The sequence below is a fragment of the Dasypus novemcinctus genome, chromosome 14 (assembly GCF_030445035.2).
Source record: "Dasypus novemcinctus isolate mDasNov1 chromosome 14, mDasNov1.1.hap2, whole genome shotgun sequence".
Taxonomy (NCBI): domain Eukaryota; kingdom Metazoa; phylum Chordata; class Mammalia; order Cingulata; family Dasypodidae; genus Dasypus; species Dasypus novemcinctus.
Window position 1 is genome coordinate 46,994,215 of NC_080686.1, and position 12,761 is coordinate 47,006,975.

Below are 12,761 nucleotides of genomic sequence, written 5' to 3' on the forward strand. Positions count from 1 at the left end.
TTTAAGATGCTTACTATGTGGACATTCTGAGACTATTGAAACCTTTTCTTATAACACAGCTGCGCATTATTTCAAAGATAACACTGATCTTTGAAAAATCATTTCATTGAGCTGATGTCTTCCTGTCACCTCTACTTCTTGGTCCTTTGTCTCTTCTCTGAAACATAATGACTAAAGTTCATTGGTTGGACAGGATAAATCACCAAACATTCAGAAAGAGCCCCCTGCCTCATCTCACTCTTTTCTCCAGGCTTCTAGATAATTTGCTTTCTGATTTTTGCAAACCTTATAAACATATTGGTTCCACTCTCTTTACTCTTTTTATTGTGCTCCAGAGAGTTTACTTACTGATATGAAAGTTTTTGGAGAAAAACAGCACTCACTGGGACATGGAGACTGATTTGACTACAGGCAGAGAAAGAATTTATTGAGAAGCTCTCCCAATGGAGGGGGTCTGAAGAGAGACTTCAGCCCACTTGCGGAAGGTGCAGATGTGAATTTATACAGTACATCGATAGGCAGGGAAATGTTAGTTCATGGGGAGGGGTTTCGGGTCCAGAGAACAGCCTTGGGTCAATAAAGGGCTGTAAAAGTAAATTCTCTCTGTGTATGGCTTGGGAGTGTTGGGCTAGGAAGTAGGGTTTTCTTGGAATGCAGGAGGGTATGGTGACCCAGAAGGGATGAGGGTCCTTATCTGTTCCATTCCCACGGTGATATGGCTAATTCTTGGGGAGAGAGACACTGTCTTCCACACATAGGTAGCTTGCTTATTTGTTCAGAATAGAGCCACAGCCTTATGACCTAGTAATCATTGCAAATCTCTAACAAAGGTTCTGTCCTTTTTATATTCCTGATTCTTTTTGTGTTGAAGAGCAAGAGGAACATCTTGGAAGCTGGAGCCTGGACTGCCTCCTGAGATCAATGGAAAGCCATTTAAAGGTTATATATAAGCAAAGGACAAAGATAAGCAGGTTTGTCTTTTCAAAAAGATGTCTGTTTAGAATAGTCTTGGGGAAAAGCAGTGAGGATTTGGAGGAGGGTGTAATTACAAATTAAGTGGGGGCGATAGGAGAGAGGGAGGAAGAGTTAAAATTAATGTAGTATGCAACATTTAAACAATAGAGTGTAGTGAGAAGTTAAGTATTGAGGCAGGAAATGCAGCAGGTTAGTTTACTGGATTTTAGGCTCTAGTTGGTCCATAGGCATTGATATGCATGGATTGATTGTGAATGGGATGGTGGTGGTGGTGGTGGTGGGAATATGGGAAGAGGATGTTTTCCTTCACAGATCTTGTGGGAAGTATCAGGGATGATGGAGAGACCATATTGTGTCTGCTTCCTGACCCTGCTTCATGACCAGGTCAAAGCCTTAGAAAGAAAAGAGGGCTGTAAATAAAAGCAAGGTATACTTTCCCATGTGGGACTAGGTAACATTTCAGAACCTAGATGATAATGTGTGCCTAGAGTGGGGATAGTGGCATTTTCACTATTTTATTTTGCCAAAGGTGTGCCAATGTACAGTACCAGAAATGGGATGGCTTTTATTAAGGGGGTTTATTTGGGGTAAAAGCTTGAGTTCCAAGGCTGTGAAAAAATTCCAAACCCGGGCACCATCAGAGATGCATCCATACCAAAGTCAGCAACGGTGTGTTGCTATGTGGTGAAGCAAGATGGCGGCTGATCTCTGCCCAGGTTTCAGCCTTCCTCTCCAGACTCACCTTCTCCTCTTGAGCTTCTCATGGGCCCAGCTTCTTGGGCTGCAAGCTTAAGAGATCTAGTAGTCTTCTCTCTTACAACGCAAGACCAAACCTGGTGGCTTCCTTTTCCTGTGTCTCTCTTTGTGAGTTTATCTCTGTGTTTCCATTTATGTTAGACCCAGCAAGGAGGCAGAGACTCAACCTGAGTCATGCCTCACTGATGAAATCCAATCAAAAGCCCCAAAACTAGTGTGACCTGAATCCAAAACTCAGTGATATCAGTTATCTAAGCAAAGTCCCCTCGACTGAATTCAATGCCTTCAGAGTACCACACCTCGAGGAATACAGGTTTGGTTTACAAACATGCCATTTCTCTTTTGGGATTCATAAAATAATTTCAAATTACCACACTCACCAGTCCTGTGCAAAAGAACATGGCTGTGACATAATGAGAAGTGAAGCCAGCATGTTTGGCTCCTTGAGGGTGAATAGCTTTTGTAACACAGGAGACCACACCTGGGGGAGGCGACACTATGTTCCTAAAGAGCACTGGCAGGAGAGGCAGCGGGAGGAGCAGCCTCCACGTGCCTTTGCTGCAACGTGTATTCACAAGGAAGTTGGAGCAGAGCAATAAGTGATAAGGTCAAGAACTTATATTAGGACTCCCCAAAGTAATCAGTGAGACCTTGAGATGTACTCTAAAGTCCTATAGTTAGGTGTTTGGGAGTCTATGAATCAGAGATTTGAATATTAATACTAACATTTCATTTTTACCAACATGCTGTTGAGGTTAGGACACATTCAGGGTGCATTTTCACTTATCATAATAAAGTAAACGATCCCGGGTATTTATGTGTATCTCTTCCACATAATGATATGTGGAATGAATGATAGCCAAAATATACAGTTGCTATTCACATTACATTATTCCAGTGATTTGGCTAAAAATTTGTTGTGTATTATTTACCTTGCCTAAAAATGAACTGTGAGTTAAAATTTAGAAATAAAGAACTGCATTATAAATAGTACAAAAACATTTCCCGGATACATTGAATAGCCTTACAAGTGTATCCTTAATGAACTTTAAGATATGGTTTCCCCTGTAATTGCTGACAATTGTGTTGTTGTAGGTTGAAGATCATGCATGCTTATCACAGGTACTATTGACTTATACTAGTTCTATTTATTGATTACTTAATTAGTTTTCTAAGATAGCTAATCAGGGAGAGATGTAGGTATTTAGGAGTCTTTCATTAAACCATGCTAAGAAATTTAAAACAGAAATGTGTGACCTGAATCCAAAACTCAGTGATAGCAGAGCTCTAGGGGATCATAGATATATTCAAAACTATATTGTGGGTGCCAGAGTTACAGTTTCATATTTCTATTTTCCATTTCACAATATGGTCCATTGGATAGAGAAATATATCACATGTATATAGCTATGATTAAATACATATTTCTTTTTCCATCTTAATTATACAGTAGGTGGAGTAAATATACCTTTATACGTCTCACATATAGTCAATACATTTCAGTTCTGACATTTTTTCCTTTTATTAGAAATCTATTTATAAAATATAAAACTATTCATGTCTTTTTTCGTGTTTTACAAGTGTAATTTTTAATGCAAATCAATTTTTATTGCTGTTCACATATTTACTAATATAACATGATATTAGTGAAGTTCTAATTTAGCAATTTTAAAATTTCATTTACTGTCATTTAAAAACCAAGTTGTTCCCTCTCTTTTATAATCAGTTCAAAGCCATAGCACTATTACATCTTATTATGAGATGTCCTGTACAAAATGAATTCCCATGAATATTTTGTACTATATAAAAAAAGGAGTGACTTCTAATTTTCTGCTTTCCTCACAATCACACAAGGTTTTAAAGCAATGTCATATAAGATAGTTTTGTACCTTCTGTACATCTGTAAAGTTTATTAGATTATTTGCTGCCATATTTTTCTTAATATTAAATTTGATCACAGTAAATTAGAATTATGGAACTGTGCAATAATGAAAAGAGAATGTTGATAGATGTTTAAACTGAGGTAAGAACTGCAAACATTGAGATAAGAGCATTTATTCTAGAGAATTCTAGATGCCACACTTAAGGGTACAATAATGTTAGGTTTCTGATCTTGGAAAAGTCTTAAAGGCTGTTTATTATCAAGTTATGTCATTTATTTATTTAAACTATATTTCATATGACTTTTAGGAAAGAAAAGTTACAGAGTTGATTTGTGAACAGTACTTGGACCTAACAGATTAAGAAATTGAGATGGTTAACCTGGAAGATAGCTCTTTATGTTTTTTTTTAAACTTACAATAACCTAGGAAATATATGAACTATTGAGTCTTTAAAAATGCTACTAACTTATTCATTTCTTCATCCAAGAATATAATAACAATATTTATTAAGCATATAATGTTTGCTCATATGAAAATTGAATCAGAAAGCTTTTTGTTTTAGAGAAAAAGGTTTTCATTTAAAAATTCTTAACATGGAATAATAAAAGATTCATATATATATCTAGCTTTCACTGATTCCTTCATCTAATCATTTATCTAGACATTCAGCTGAATTTTATTCAGAAACAGATGCTCATTTACATAAAATAAAAAACAATATGTTCAGGAGTGGGGGAGATAAAAACCAGATAGTTATTTAGAAAATATGAATAAGTTTTAATTTAATGGAAATAAACTACAGTGAGGGCACTTAGAAGAAAGTCTATATAGATTTAGTTGTGTAAACTGTGAGAAAAGGAACAGAAACTAGACTACAAACAGACAAATTAAAAAAAATATTTGTTTCCCAACTTCCTTGAATTGAATCAGTTCATTTTCTTTTATCTGTAGATAATTTAGAAGCATAAATTAGATTTATAATGTATTATTTGCTATATATCTTGTAAGAAAACTTGTATTTCACTTTTTAACCCCTAACTCCACTCTTCTCCATGAATGGTAAGGAAGCCAATTGATTGGAAATTGAATAGAATATTGATCATTCATCCTGAGAAGTTACATAGTGTCTTTATTTTGACGGTTCATCACCAGTGGGATGATTTAGATGGGAAACTGAAGGTAAAGGGGAATATTAATGTGTAATAAATAAAGGTCTTCTACGATCTGTTTCAGAAGAAAACTGAAGCAGAGCACGTTGCTTCAGTGTCCTAAAGCAAAGCTGTTTTCAGAAACTACTCTTTCCAAAGGCAAAAGTTATTCTAAAAATATTCAAAATAAATTCTTAGATATCTTTAACTGTGCCCAAATAGGGTTTCTTAAGCAAATATTTTAGCTGGGCTGAGTTTTTTGAGTAATCATATAAATGACAAAGGAAAAATACTATTCCTAGCTAGAATGATTTTGAAACACTGCCTACCTGACCTGGTGTTCTTAGGTAATTTTCTAACAAGTCTATGTCAGGACTGGGTAATGTATTAATATAGATACAATGGAGCTCCTCTCAGACCTCCTCTTCAAGGCCAATGCACCCATGCCCAGCTGCTAGAAGGACCTTAGTGTTAACTGCCTTCAACCTTAACAAATTGCCTAAGCCAAGGTTATGTCAAGCTGATACAGAGGCACAAAAGAGTGGCCCACTTACCTCAATTTGGAATAGCTCTGAAGGAGTTACCACTGCTTGACAATGAAGAAGGTTTGGAAAGAGACAGTTCGACCCAAAGAATGAAGATTAAGGGCCTTAGGCAAAGAAGACAAAGCCTTCCTGTAGTTCTTCGTGACTTGCTCCACAAAGGCAGAATCCTCAGCCTGAGGTGAACAAATTGAATTGCTAGAGCAGCTCTTTTCCCGGTACTAAGATCAGAATCAAGAAAATTGGGGATGGGGCACCATAAATTGCCTGAAGGGAGCTTTCTCCCTTCAGTTAGTACACAGTTAGCATGTGTACCATAAGTATAAGAAAGAGCTGTATTAAACTATGTAGTTCGGGAAGCAGACTTGGCCCAATGGATGGGCATCCGCCTACCATATGGCAGGTCCATGGTTCAAATCCCGGGCCTCCTTGACCCGTGTGGACCTGGCCCATGCACAGTGCTGATTCGCGCAAGGAGTGCCTGCCACACAGGGGTGTCCCCCATGTAGGGGAGCCCCACACGCAAGGAGTGCGCTCCATAAGGAGAGCTGCCCAGTGTGGAAGAAAGTGCAGCCTGCCCAGGAATGGTGCCGCACACATGGAGAGCTGACACAACAAGATGACGCAACAAAAAGAAACACAGATTCCTGGTGCTGCTGGTAAGATAGAAGCAGTCACAGAACACACAGCAAATGGACACAGAGAGCAGACAACTGCAGGGTAGGGAAGGGGAGATAAATAAATAAAAAATAAATCTTAAAAAAAAATCTATGTAGTTCCTTCTACCTTGAGTGTGCATGGGTGGGTGGAATGGGCTGGAGGAGTGTGTGTGTGACAAAATCTATTGCAGTGTTTACGTGGGCAAGTCCTGGTATAAGCAACTGTAGCTCAAGGCCACCAAAGAGTGGAGGGCTCACAAGGGCTCACAACAGATGCAACTGTTTTATATTCAATACAGTGAGAGGAATAGCGATTTCCCTATGAGTTAAGAAGAACATGGGAATTCTATTTGGGAATTCCTCTGTTTATATGAAAAGTACACTTGTCCTTCTTCCTTCCCTTTTGATTCAGCCGCCTATATGTATAATTCATCTGGGTCCATAATGTAATCAATCAGTCTCTGAGCCCATGGGAACAGAAATTTGTGTTTTAACACACAGGGGAATGCAAACCTGTCAGCCGTAATGAGTCTTTGCTGAGTTTCATGAGTCTCATGTAACCTCAAAGGTGAAGACAAGATTTAATTTCTGAATCTGCCAATTGTGTTTCCTTTAAATAGCACCATTTAATAAAAGTGGTATATAAAATTATTTTAATAGAAATAGCAATTTTGTGAAATAAAGGTCATTTATTGAGTATTTGAAAAAAACAGTATCAATTCAACACAACATTCAGAACAAACATTTCCTTCTCATTCTGAAAATTACTCCAGGCCACAAGGATAATAGAAAACAAGTTTCTAATTATATCTTTAGTGACAATAAGTTGGAAGTGCTGCCAAAAACATGGAGAGTGAGCTGAGATGTATGAGGGAGGAGGAGGAGAGGTGTTCACAGCTGCACACCCCAGAAAGCCAATCGAGGTCTCTTTTCAGAATTGCAGGGCCCTTTCTAAGACACAGAACCAGATCCTCCATTTGCAGAGGTAGGAATCAGATGCACTGGTTTGAGTCAAACTGTCCAGAATATGGTTTATTTCCCAGAAGCAGAGACCTCAAGGATGAATGAGGAATTCTGCCCGAAAGCCATATATTCAGGAAGCAGTCTGTCTCCATAGCTGGGAAAGTGATAAAGTCCTTGAATGGTGGGAAAAATGGTTGCCTATCTCCATGGCTGTTAAGATGTAAAGGCTAATTGAACCTCCCTGCAAAAGCTCGGGTCAGCAAAAGCAATTCCACTTATCTTAGCCCATAAGTGCATATTTTTATATTGACCTCTCCTAAGTACAGACCACATGCACAGAGATCATTCAGGAAAAACTCAGCAATTTAAAGGATGATAAATCAAGTAAGACCCAACATCATGTCTATAAGAAGATTCTACGAAAAAAAAAAAAGGAGAAGTATGTGAAAGTATGTGGTCTTATCTCTCAAAATGTTGAACTAGGGGCAAACAATATTAATTGATATAAAGATGACTAGTTTATTTAATTCTAAAATATATAATACAGAATGAAGTTATAGCAATTATAATGATCTATATACAAATAATGTGGCATAAACATCCATAAAAGGAAAATACATAGTAGATGCAATGGAATAGAATAGAACCCTAGTATTGATAGAAAGCTTTCATTTACCTTTTTAGCTCATAATAAATTAATCAAACAAAAATAAAAGCATACTTAAATAGTTTAATTATCAATATCTCTATATTGCTATATCCTGAAAAGAGCAAATATACCTCCTTTTTATTATTGATAGAACATTCCTTGGAATTGATAACACCTTAGATCATAAAGGTAGCCTCAATCAATCAAGTAGCCAAAGTAGTACAGAAAACAATCTCTGATAATCATGCACCAAACAAGAAATTAATAACAAAATTTAAAAGCAATATTGCCACCATTAGAAATTAAGACTAAAAATATTGTCTTTGAAAACTCTAATTTGAAAAAGTAAATCTTAACTAGAGTAGAATTTCTAGAAAATTAGTGTAATGGAAACACTGAATATCCAAATTATTGGGATAGAGGCAGTAATGCTCAAAGACATATCCACAGACTTAAGTTTTCTAATTAATATGAAATAAAGGTGCCATTCACATCATCAAATCAGATGGATTATGCAATAAATGTTTTATCTTGTGTCCACCTGGGGAAAAAAATGAGGCACCATATAAATACCTTAAATTTTATCAAAGTTCCAAAACTGAGCAAAAAAGAAAAAAAAGAACGAAAAAAAGAAAAGGTATTAACTAAGAAAAATATTAGATGTCTATGATACAAAGTAACAGATTAGGAATATATTTTTCTAATATACATAAAGAGTTCCAGTAAATTCAGTGGGTTATGGCAGGATATATAATGTCCAGCATCTGTCCCTGCAATATCATTTAGGACAACTCCAAGTCCCCAAAATGCCTCCACATTACATCTTGCCTCTCCCTGCCCTCAGCAATATATCCTGCCATAACCCACTGAATGTACTTGGGGAGAGTGTAAACTACACTGTAAAATATCATCCTTGTGGTGCAGTAGTGCTCCAAAATGTATTCACCAAATGCAGTGAATGTGCCACAATGATGAAAGAGGTTGTTGATGTGGGAAGAGTGGGGTAGGGTGGGGTGGGGGGTATATGGGAACATCTTATACTTTTTAATGTAATATTTTTTGTGATCTATGTATCTTTAAAAAAAGGCAATTTTTTAAAAATTTAAAAATTTCCTGTAAGTTGGTAAGACAAGGAAGAAAAATTGATTAGAAAAATAAGCTAAAAATGTAACAAACAGTTCTCAGAAAACAAATAGCTTTTAAATATATCAAATAGTCTTCTTAAGCTTTGTGATGGAATATAACACAAGAGCCTAGGATAATCCTTTTGCAGCATAATTTATAGTCAATTTTGAATATTTAATCTGAGTGAGAAATTGAATACATTCTGGTATTCCACAGTTTGGGAAAATTGTTCCAAATCAAGCACACAAATATTAAAGTTGTATAGAATATCTTCTGGAATTTCTAACTTTAATGAAAATTATAGGTTAATTTAACAATAATAGTTAATTAACACTTGGGGTAAGAATTAGCTTTTAGCACAATTGATACAATTTAGCCCAATTACTTGACTGCAAAGACTCCAGAATATTTCGTAAATTTACTTTTACAGTGGGGAATTGCACATGCACGTGATTTACTGATATATATAAAACTCATGTTTTCCACATTTTGGAAAAGCTCATGTTTCTGTCAGAATTTGACCAAAGTCATCTTTACTCTGCTTTCCCAGAAATAACACCTAAAAACTTCTCTTGCAAATCCATTTACTCTTTGGCCTTTCTGTTCTAAATCTGCCTAAATCCCTTGTTTGCAATTTATATTCACTTCCAGAAGTTCTGACTAAAAAAGAGATGGAAAAGAACTGATAATGGATAATGTTCTTTTATGTAATAATCTTTCATGTGTTCTAAATCACTTGATAGACTTCCCTCAAAAAGTGTTTGCATAGTATTATGCTCAAAAATAAGATAAATTGTATTTCCGTAAGTTTAGTCAATTTATTATTGATAGTTATGGTAAAATCTTTCATTAGTTACATAAAAAATTGGGTAGAAAATTAGGTGGTTTCTACCCATTATACATGTATTTTAGTAAGTAGGATCAGAGTAAAAGCAAACTCTTAATGATATGTTAGTTTGTGACCTTTTTACTGTTTGCTTAAACACTGTTAAAATAAACTTTTTATTTTTCCCAATAGATCTATTTCTTTTTAATGTCAGCATGTTCAAATGTGTATTCTCATTCTGTATGCATAAATTCTGTGATTTAAACTCAGCAACTTTGAGAATTTGTAATTAGGAAATCACTCTTCCTTGTATCTAGAATCTTCATTGATCTCTAGTCTGATCAATTAAAAATAAGAATAGATAGAGATTTCCCTATTTCATTAGAAAAAGTATGAATACACTAAACCCTTTTAAAATAAAATATAATTTAAAGTCACTAAAGAGCTTTTTAAAAAATTTTTTGGTGATTATTTACTGAGGGCAATTTTGGTTATGGATCTGGTTAATTTGATAACACAGATTCATTAAAAATTTAATAACACTTAATTTATGTTAAAATTCTCAAAAGCACTGAAAAGTTAGATTTAGTGATTCATACAGGCAAGAATACCCACTTCTTATTCAACATTATGATACCATGTTAAAAGGAATATAGTGAGAGCAGTAGGAATGCAACACATTTAAGTCAGCATCAAATAATATTTTGTGATACTTTAGCTTGCACATAATCCCCAGCTCCTAAATTAACTCATCTTTCACAACATTAGATATAGCTTTGCAGTTCAAAACACTGTTAGAAGCTAGGGGCAAAGCAGACGTGAAAAAAACAGCTTCTAACTTAAATGATATTAAATCTAGTAAGAATTTTATGATCACACATTAGAATTTCCAAAGTAAATGGTTAGAGGTTGGGTAATTTAATCATACTGTATATATTTTTCCTTTTATCCTCAGCATGGTGTCTGTCTTTCCTCATTATCTCAAGATGGCTGCTCAGTACTAGTGTCATGTGGCAAGGTCAAGTGGATTTGGGAGTGGAGGAGATGTGTCTCGTGTCTCTTTAGCATGAAGGACTCTTTCAGAAGCTCTGAAGCATATGCACCATTACATCATACCTGCTTGAATTCCAAAATAATAATTTGGGATGAGATTGAGTTTCCCCTGATTTGACTAATGAATCATGTGGTTCCATAAAGAACATTTCCACTGAAGAAAATTTGGCCCATGCCAGCAAGGAGGAAAGGGGATGAAGATAGCTTTTGCTTAGGCAACTGTCAATGTCTGGTATTGTTTTAGTTTCCTAGGCTACTAAAAGCAAATACCATGGAATGGTTGGGCTTGAACAACGGGAATGTATTAGCTTATAATTTTGAGACCAGGAAAATGTCCAAATCAAGGCATTACCAAGGCACTTCTTAGTGACTTTATTTATAGAGAATAGAATGGGCTGCTGTTTTAGAGTTTCCTGGCTGCTAAACCAAATGCCATGCAATGAGTTTGCCTAAACAATTAGAATTTATTGGCTCATAGTTTTGAGGCTAGTAGAAGTCCAAAATCAAGACATCAGCAAGGTGTTGTTTTCTCCCAGAAGACTGTGGAGTTCTGGGACTGGCTGCTGGAGATTCTTAGCCCTTGGCTTTTCTGTCACATGTCAATGCACATGGTGGCTTCTCTGGGCTTTTCATTTCTCTTCCAGATTCCATTGACTTTCAGCTTCTGGCTCTTCCCTCTGGTGTTCTCTGTCTCTGTGACTATCCCTGTAAGACCTTCACTATTAGGATTAAGACCCACCCTGATTCAGCTTGGCCACACCTCAACTGAAGCAACCTCATCTAAAGGTCCTGTTTACAAGAGTTCACATGCACAGTAAGGGGTGAAGTCCAAGAATATGTTTTCCTAGAGTTCATAGCTTCAAACCACCACAGTTGCCAACACATATTGAGTTTGATATGGTTAAGACTGTTTTTCCCAGAAACTATTAACAGAATTAAGTGAATTGAAGTGGTCAACACAGTCTACATTGATAGTTTACTAGGACCTATTCTCTTGAGTGACTTTGAAATATACATATGACCTACCCCTGTGACTGATTCTCAAGAAGTATATGATTTCATCAAAAACTGGAACATAGTGTTCCAGTGGGTATCTTGAACAAGATTTATCTGTCTTCTGTGTTCAGATGAATAAATAGTTTGGTTTCATTTATATTTAAAATGGAGGAATTTGGTGTATTTATTTATTATACTAAGACTGAAGTCAGCTGGAGATCATTTCTCAATATTTTATGATGCTGCTCTGCCTTCATATGAGTATAGATGCTAAAGTTTGTCTAAAAAACGTTTTTTTCCATAGGGTCAGATATTTCCATTGGTTGAAAGTAGTTTTTAACACATCTATTAGAAAGAGTCTAAACTGCATTTATATTGTGAATAGCAGGCCAAATGCACAACTTCCTCTTTTGCAGAGAAGAAAGAATGGTTGTTCTATTTCACTGTCTGGGATAGCAAGGCAGACTTCCTTAAGTTCTTATAAGGTTGTTGTAGATTCCACCTGACATGCTCAAAAGGGCTTCCTTGCTCCAGCTTTTTCACTTACCACTCCTTTAATCATAGCTAGAACAGATTTTTATGAAAGGTTTGATATTTTCAAACTGTAAGTAAAGCTTTTATTAATGTTTTTTTCAGTCATCGGTATATAGGAGAGGCTTAGAAAATGTGAATGTATTCAAGGAGAAGAAACACATTTTTTCCCATCATTTAAAGATGTCAAAGTGGGTTCCTGTTAAGCTTCCAAGGAAAGTGTATCTTTTTAGCAGAGCTAGTCATAAAGTTTTGTTCAAAAGAGACAAACTTTCAAAGATAATTTCTGAAAATAGATTTCAAATATGTGACTAGTTCTCTTCCCCTTGTTCTACAATTTATTTTGAACATAGATGTATATGTGAAATTCCTACCTTATACTTAAAATATGTAAATTGTGTCAGAATCCATGTCCTTAAATAAAATATATATATTTATATAAATTTTAAAACACAAACTGAAAAAATGCTTTCTCCACATTTAAATTAAAATGTTTCTGTAGTTGGAATTCCAAATTTCTTTAGTAATAGTAACTTGACAATAAAGGACATACACATAAACTGAAGTCAGAATAGACAATGTTATGTTCAAATTTGCCATATTTTTTTAGGTTTTCATGAAGTGCATAACACCAACTGTTGATCAGTGCTATCTA

The 12,761-nt window shown here is 35.6% G+C and overlaps 1 protein-coding gene across 5 annotated transcripts in view; it reads left to right on the top strand.

Annotated features, from left to right (window-relative positions):
• Window positions 1-12,761, top strand: part of RALYL (RALY RNA binding protein like) — a 757,145-nt gene that overhangs the window by 124,918 nt on the left and 619,466 nt on the right. The window contains exon 1 of one of the 5 annotated variants that reach the window (XM_058275687.2): window positions 890-971. The exons of the other annotated variants lie outside the window; for them this stretch is intronic. The gene's annotated coding sequence lies outside the window, so the exon portion shown is untranslated. Of the gene's footprint in view, window positions 1-889; window positions 972-12,761 lie in introns of those variants that run through there. 5 annotated transcript variants of the gene reach the window in all.